We start from the raw sequence: 8794 nt of genomic DNA on the forward strand, positions 1-8794 counted from the left end.
CCCAGTGGTAATTGCAGGAGGCCACGCCCTGCAAGCTTCCTGTACTTCCAGACATAACTCAGAAGAATCCAATGGTGTCAGGTCAAGGGTGGAGCTGTCTGTCCCAGCAGAGGACAGGGTGACTGTCTCTCTTTGGTCTCCTCTTCTACTACATACATGCACAGACACACTCACACACACGCACACATGCACACACACACACAGACACACACGCGCACACACACGTGCACACACACTCACACACACACATGCACACACACACACACACACACACAGACACACACTTAGTTCAAGCCAAGCTTATGTTGGCCCCTTCTCCGTGTTCTCTTTCCTCCTTGGTTATGTGCCCGTCCTTTCCTTCTTAACACAGGTGTCTTTGGAAACCCCAGTCCCAAAACACATGGTGGAACCTTGCAAACCATAACAAATGACATTGTCCCAATTGGCACAAGTCCCGCTGGCCCTAACCCTCTGAGTAGGGTCACAGCTGTCCCTCTAAAGGTACACAGTGTCAGTGCAAAACGACAGAATGGACATTCTACCCTGCCAGATACAGGGACCTAGCTGAGTTCTTATCTGAGAATAAGGCCAGCAAGCCCTGTGTCTACCTTTTAAATGACACAGACAGGAGAGCCTCGTGGCTTCTGATGATAAGATTCTTGACTCTGGAATCAGGATGCAGGCAGACTCACACAAAACCCTCTCCTGCCTCTGTCCAGGGTGTCATAACTTCTGCCCATAGTTTCTGTGGGACAGGTCTATCCCTGTGTGCTTCTCCATGTGGATCATATCCTGAGCACCAAGATAGTTGCTCCCTCCCTTCTGTGGACAGTGACTCTTCCTGAAGATATGTCCCATGTCCCCAGGTAGTTCATCACAGGAGAAAGTAGGACACAAAGGCACTGAGAGGACTGAGACCAGGACCCCCAAATTCACCTGACTCTCCTGTGACCCCACATGTAAACCTGGATGTGGCTCGGAGCTCCTCTGTCTTCTCTCCCAATGACATTTGGTGTTCTAGAATCTTCGTGGGCCTTAATGCGTTCCTCGGCTACTCTAGCTCTGAGCCCCAGAGCCTCCACTTGGCCTTCTCCCACCCCTCCTCCGGCCTCCATATCTGCAAACGCCTGCTGAAGCCCTAACTCCCAGCAGTTATCTGCCCACTCAGAGACCCAAGTCAACTTCCTCCCCGGCGTCCAGGTCCCTCCGTCCCTCCCTTGCTTGGCACCCTCTCCAGGTTCCTCCAAACCACTCTCTTCAGTCATTTTTGAGACCCTGTGTGACAGACTCAGGTTTCTCTCTCCTTGCTTGAGAACATGTAATTGGAATTGTGTTATGAACAGGCTATTGTTAGAGTTGGGTTAAGGTCCAGCTATTTTACTCTTAATTGGCTCTCAAGATGGTTTTCCAGGGCTGGGCAGACAGCTTACCAGATACGCTTGTTGTGCAGGGATGAGGACTGGAATTCGGATCCCTCTCATAGAAGCAGCCTCCTAGAATCCCAGCACTCAGGAGGCAGAGATGTGGTCCCTGGGGCAAACTGGCTAGCCCACACACATATACATGCGCGCGCGCGTGCGCGCGCGCGCACACACACACACGCGCGCGCGCGCGAGCGCGCGACAGATGCACACCTAGGCTGGAAGAAGAGAGATAATTATGCCACATCCCATGGTATGATGGGATATGGAGGGTGCAGCCAGGTTCTCTTGGCAAGCAATACCGGCTGTCACATCCTCCTCTCTGTCTGGCCAGGACCTATGGGTCTTGGGGCTCTCAAGATTTCACTAATGGTTGGAATGTGTCTCTCACATTCTTGTGTTGAGACTTATTCTCCACTGTCTGTGTTAATGGTATCTGGGGTGGGACTTCTGAGAAGGAATTAGGGTTGGATGAAGTCACAAGAATGGTGCCAGGATAGCATAGGACTTTGCAGGAAGAGAGAGACAGAGCCAAGCATCGATGCTTGCTTGGTCTTTCCTGCCATGATGCTGTAAGAAGGCTTCCTCAGTTTCTGGCGCCATGTTCTTGGACTTCCCTCTCTAGAAACATATGAAATATTTATTTTCTGTGTAAGTAGCCTACTCTCAGGTATTCGGTTACAGCAACAGGAAACAGACTAAGACATCTCCTCTGACTGCTCCTGTCAGCCTGTCTTTATTGCTTGGCTCATCTCTCCTTACTTTCTTATCATTGCCTTCAACAGTCCAAGTGGTGATGGAGAGATCTCCAGCGTGTAGGTGGCCCACTCAGGGTTATTTTGCTGCTGGGACGCTCCTTCCCCCAGCAGCCATGGAGGACACTGGCTGTGGAAGTGTGTTCCCCAATCTCTGTGAGGGCACACACACATGAAAAACAGCAACTTCACAGGTGTCATCCAGTTAGGAGGAAGCTGGACTAGAGCAGGGGTCTAAGACAATAACAGAGGTCTTTATAAGATGAAAGCAGATCAGATCAGGCACACAGAGAGCACGCATGGTGGGTGGGGCAGGGAGCACAGCCATGACATGGCCGAGGCAAGCATGGGAGAGATACAGCCACAGCCGTAGTCACAAGCAATGAGGCCACCACTATAGGAACTCAGAGGGGCTCCGGGAAATGCCCCTGCTACTCCTGCACTGGGGCTTCTGACTTCCTGGATGGAACAAGAATAAAATACTACTGTTTTAAACCACACGGGCCATGGATCTCTGCTGCAGCAGCCACAGGACAGTCAGACAGCCTGAACACAACCAGCCGATCCTCCTTTCCTGGTGGCCATCCTGATGCCCTGGGCTCAGGAACAAGGCCCCCAAGAAACTTGCTGTCACCCTGTCCCTCTCCTCATAAGGACTAGAGGCAGCCCAGAGACAGAGATGCCTTCCCACTCCTGGGTGGGAGCTGCACCTGGAGCAGCCTAATAGTTACTAATGCTAATTACCCCGGTGACTAATGTGCTCTAATTGATGGCTTCACCTAGGAGTCGAGACCTGGGGAACCCTCTGGCATCCTCTGTGACCCTTTTAGCCCCTTCCTAGCTCTACTGCAGAGCTCAAAGGCCATCAAGGAAAACTTATTGACCTGGTCTCCTACTTTTTAAAAAGGGTCACACCAACACCAGTGAGTGATTTTATCCTTGAACTAACAAATACAAGGCAAAGAAAAGGACAAAGGAGATGCTGAAAGCAGATGGGAGAAGATATTACAAATGCCACCAAGGCCTGTGACATCTGTCTAGGGACAGGCAGGCAGCTCCTGGAGCAGACCCAGTACCAGTCATTTAGGGAACATCCCAGAGTCTAGAAAATTCCAGAAGAAGGAATCTGATGCCTTCTGGCCTCCCCGACACCTCTCAGATGTTATGTGACTGAGGGCTACAGGGAAAGGCAGATGGCAATGAGGCCAAGCATGGAGCTAGGAGAGCAGGGTTGGGAAAGAAGACACAGAGAAACTTAAGATGACGGGAGTCCTTTGATAGCGGTGGGAGGAAGGGAGGGAAGGAGAGAAAGAGAAGGCAGAGAGGGAGGGAGGTGAAGGTGGAGGGAGACGGAGGAAGAAGAGGGGGAGGGAAAGTCAGGAGGAAGCCGCAGGGGAGGAGAAAGGGAGATGCAACCATGGGCGTCTGGGTCTCCAGGGTGAGCACAGGGCGTCCCCAGAGTTCATTCCATGATAAAAAAAAAATGTTCAGAGTAGTGAAGAAGTTGAGCTCCACACCACTGAGACTTCTTCTCCAGGCACATTGATCAACAGAAGAGCAGCCACAGGTGTTTTTCCCCTAATTAAACTACCAGGTTCTAGAGGGAGCCCAGATGAGCGCAGAAGTCCCTCCCAGGAAGCACCCCCCCACGCCGTGTAGGCTGGATGGGCACCACCCCTTCTGCCCATCAGAACCGCAGCAGGGCAGGCTCTAGACAGACAGACAACAGGAAGATCTATCTCTACGTGGCTTCTGATATGGCTGGGTAAAGCCATGATCACCCTCCTCCCCACACCAGGAGACCTCGGTGCTGATGTGGTGGTGATGGCGGTGGCTGGGGGTGGAGGGGGCGACGCACCCACCACAGATTCAAGCAGCCTGGGTTCAGCTCAGCCCAAGGTGTCAGCATCCCCTGTGATGGATTCTGGTTTAACAGCTTTTAAAAACAAGCAGAGGAGAGCCAGGCATGATGGATGAGTGCAGGAAACACGCTCATTCGGAGATGATTTATGGGATGTTGCCTGTTGTCCTCATGGGATGCAGCTCAAGGGTGGGGGCCTCCGAGATGGATGTCTTCCAGCACTGAGCACTTGTAGGGTGCCAGCAGCTCAACCAAGAACATGCACGCACCACCCCAGCCTGCAGGGCCCACCTCAGCCTCCTGCGCTGTCCTTTGTGAGGGGCACGGAAGGCAGGTGGGAGACTTAGTTTACCCCTTGGCTCCTGAACTTAGCAACTCTCACCTCTGCAGAAGGAACAGCTGGCCACAACCCCTGGTTCCTCCAAGTGACACCAACAGTACATAGGAGTGCGGTCGGGAGGCTCTGAGAGCATGGGGACATCGTAAAGGAAAAAGAGGGCGGCACTGGTGCTATGTCCCCCGTACCGGTGGGTGGCAGACGCCTCCTGCAGCATGTCTGACGGACCACTGCCCACAACTTGGCCTCATTTTACAGCAGATTAATGTCCACCTATGTTTTTAATGAAGGCTTGGAGCTGGCTGCATAGTAAGACCCAAACTGACTACATTTTGAAAGGGGTGAGCTTTTAAATAAGACCTAATGACAAGGCCCGTCATCGGGCACAAGAAATGCACAGTGCAGGGCCAACGGCAGGAGGAAACCGTTTCTCCTCCCATCTTCCCTTGAGCAAGGACACCGCAGCGAAGGAGATTAAGTGGCCTGGGTGTCAAAACCATTTCTAGAACTGTGACCCAGCTTTGGGCAGGCTGTAGGCTCCAGCAGGCTCTTCCAGCCCAGGTCCTTCATCTTTGACCACAAAATCACTCTTAGGAGAAGCTCTCCTCCAAGGAGTCAGAGCAAGGTCTTCTCACACCCCAGAGGTGTGTTTGACATCACCGGGCACCACTCTGTGGTGGGGGAGTATGTACATGGGGAAGTGGGTAGCCTGGCATGCCTGGCCGCTCATTCATGTGCCTGACCGCCTCCTCCAGAGACAGGCCTCCTGTCCTCCCAGAGCTAATGAAAAGACAGGCAGGCTATCAAGGTCGCACACAGGTAGCTGGGACACACATCCGTGCTGCCCTCACTCAGATGATGAGACCCCGTGAGCCCACACTCCCCTTGCCTTCACCCCTTGGGAAAGAAAAGACTCTCAGATGCCCAGCTGTCCCTCGATGCATTAGAGATGCCTTCTAAACACATGGGGCTCAGAATGTGAGTGTGCTTCACATAGTTCCACGTAAAGACACCTGTGCCCTGATTTCCCAGGCCCATCCTCAGGACCAGACTGGCTTTGTACTTTCAGCTCTGGTGGTCCCAAAGAGGTCCCTCACTGGGGACACTGGTTCTCCGAAGCACAGAAAGGTGAGCTGGACAGGCTGTCCTTGCCCAGTAGAGTCAGGAGCTCCAACATCCAGCAACAGGACCCTAGGGCTTGCCTGAGACCAGCTGCAAAACACAGCTCTTCTGAGGTTCTTGGGACCCACAAGCCATGATCTGAGTGACAAGGGATGACAAGAGAGTACCAAGAACCTCCCAGCATAGTTTGGGCTCACTGAACTGGGCCATCTCAGTTAGTGTGGTACAAGGGTCAGCTCAAACTTGGCCTGTCATCCACCTCTGGTCCAGTGCCCAGCCCAGATCGCTACTCAAGAACAGTAGCAACCCTAGAGCAGCCCTTAGCTGACCCCAGCTTCAACTTTGACCTCCCTGCCTTGACTCCCTCTACAGAAGGTGGCATTGTCACAGTGAAGTCCCTGACTCAGAGTTCTCTAGTGGATTCGCTTGGTTTTAACAGAAGATCACAACACTCCACCCTCAAGGCTTTGGGCCTCAGCCCGGGGCACTGGATCTCATGTTCACTCTGTCCACTCCAGGCTCAGCCACTCAACGCTGCACACCCACCTTCCAGAAGCTTCAGCTCATCCCTGCCTTGGGGCCTTGGCAACAATGCCCCTGTGTGGGTGGTTTTCTCTCTCGCTTTACCACACCACCCTGTATAAACAGCAGCCCCTCCATTCCCTGTCGTCGGTGAGCCCAGCATTCTTCATTTGTCCTCCCGGGGCTTTTCCATCCCCAACATTACTTGCCACTCACATGAGCTTGTTCTCCACCCCCCACCAGATTGTGAACTCCGGGAGGCCTTTCTCCTGTGTCCCCAGAGTCCAAAAAAGGGCTGGGCTCACCAGAGCTGCTCATATGCAGGCAGTCCCCACTGTGCAATGAGCCACACCCCAATAAGCTATTGCTCACTGAGAAATTGGAGGGCATATTTACCAAGTCTGACCTCATAAGTACCCTCACTAACTCACTCGCACAACACGCTGGCTGTCACTCATTCCCTTATGACAACATGGCTGACCAGAATTGCAAGGATCCAGCATCATCTCATCACAGGCCCTAGCCCAGGAGAAGATCAAAACTCAAAAACCCAAGCACTGTGTCTACCGAGGGCTCATCCCTTTTATACACAATGCAGAGGTGGTCACATGACCAAAGGGCAGGCTGCACTGCTGAGTGAGGAACACGGCAATCTGTGGACCAGTGAGCCTGGTGGAAGAAGAAAACCTAAGGAAGAGACCTTCGGCCAGCCATGAGAGACAGTGAGCATGCCCCTGGAGAGGCATCAACACCACAGATAGTTTTTTCCTACTGACGCTGCAATGGGCTCTGGGGAAGCCACACACTGTCCAACGCCTGGTTCCCACTACACCTAGGCCCAGCAAAGGCCATCCCTGGGGAACAGAGAGATGGTTTGCTAGGCAAAGGCACTTGCCACCAAGCTCTGACCTGATTTCTCCTCTGACTATCACGCAACTTGAGGTATTTCCTAGTTGGTGAACATACAGATGGAACAGGAGGATGGAGCTTCCAACTCCCCAGGAAGAAAGATGAGACCTGGTACTCAAGGTCCTTAGAGCCTGCATCCCGTGTGTCTTACATCATAACCCTGAAATCATATTGTAGTGGCATCTTGTTGCACCAATAGACTTGAGGTAATGGCCTTAGGGTGTGGCTTTGGTGTGCGGATGTGACCCCTTATGAGGAAGAAGAGGGGCTGACTCGGGCTTTCTCTTGGGTTGTGGTCTCAGCACCCTGTGCCTCCAGGGGCAGAAGGCCGTGGTGGTTATTTACAGTCATTGTGTAAGTGCTCCCCAAATAAGTACCTGTCTTTCATTATGTGGGCGTTCGCAGACTTCCTTGAACCCACCAGCAGGTATGCATAGCATTTTCTTGGGTTCTACAAAGAGGTCTAGGGAACTAGCAAAACTGAAGTGGTGTCAACCTTTTGTGAAAGCACAGGTGTCCCTGAGCCCTGAGGCTAACATGGAAAGTAAAGGAAGTCTTGTGAATTGTGTCTGAAACCTGTAAGTATGACATTGACCCTGGTAGCTCACTCGGTTAGCCTGCTGCCCGCCCTGGGGGACAGGGGATTCCTCCATCCCCTCGACAGCAAGGCAGAGGCTTACTGCTGCTCCCTAAGCTTCAGAGCAACTGGGCCATTATGTTGGAGGGTCAGATCCTGACCTTGGCCACTGGGACATCTCATGTTGACAAACTGGCAGCAGACCACGAGACCACGAAACCAGCCTACCTTCCTTGTCAAACAAACTTGCCCCAAACCATGCTGATGACAGAGAACAGACTGAAGCCCGAACTTTCCTGGGGACCCTTTGACTCTTCTTGGCTTAACCAACTCAGAGACGCCCTGAAGATGCAATGAACTGCAAACGTATGCATGGGACGCCCTGCCACTGCCCTACAACACCTTCTGGAAGGTGAAGTGGCCTTATTGAAGTGTTCCTCACTGAAAACTCAAACACCAAGGCAGGAGCAGGTAAGTAGTGTGGGCTTACCTGTTGGAATGCTGGCTCCTTTCCTGTCACCTGGTGGGGGGAGGGGCACGGAGGACCTGAAGAAGCTTCCTCAGGGTGGAGTGTGCCCAGATAGAGCGGGGTCACAAGAGAGTGTTAGGTTCTCACAGGTAGCTTTTCAACCTGAAGTTGGAAAGAAAAAGTGAAGAACAAAAGTAAATAGCCTGACTTGGGCATAATCGCTCCCTTTAATATAAAACAAACACTGGCATTAAACCAAAGAGAATAGGGCAGTAGCCAAGAGCTTGTCATTAGGGATGAGAGTCCCCTCTCCACTGAGGATGTAGCCTCTGCCTGCCGCAAGGGAGGAACTGGCTCTCCAGGGGGACACATCAGTCGCCCCATAGTGCCCAGCACCTACCATCAGCCACTCTGCCATCCGCCAGATGGCACCTGGCTGCCCCTTCCTCTGAGTCCCCAGACTCCTCGACGCTTGTCTCCCACCAAGCTGTCCCTCCTCTGTCCCCTCTAGCCTCATTTCCAGCCTCCTCCCTCTTAGATTCTAACCTGTCATACACAGACACCCTGTCCCCGTTTTAGGGGGATGGGTCAGACGGTGTCCTACCCCAGCCACACCCCACCAAGACAGTCAGTTGGAAGAAACAGCCAATGCTGCTTCAGTGACCATGGTGGACTCAGTCTGTGGGAGCTCCAGGCTCACAGGACTTGAGGACTAAGAAAATGAGACCAGATGTCAGATGCTGCACTAAGGCCCCCGTGTCTCTCACCGCTACGTGCACTCGAAGGGGGTATCTCGGTAAATCTCCCCCAGTCTATAAGAC

This window comes from Cricetulus griseus, chromosome 7, assembly GCF_003668045.3.
Source record: "Cricetulus griseus strain 17A/GY chromosome 7, alternate assembly CriGri-PICRH-1.0, whole genome shotgun sequence".
Taxonomy (NCBI): Eukaryota; Metazoa; Chordata; class Mammalia; order Rodentia; family Cricetidae; genus Cricetulus; species Cricetulus griseus.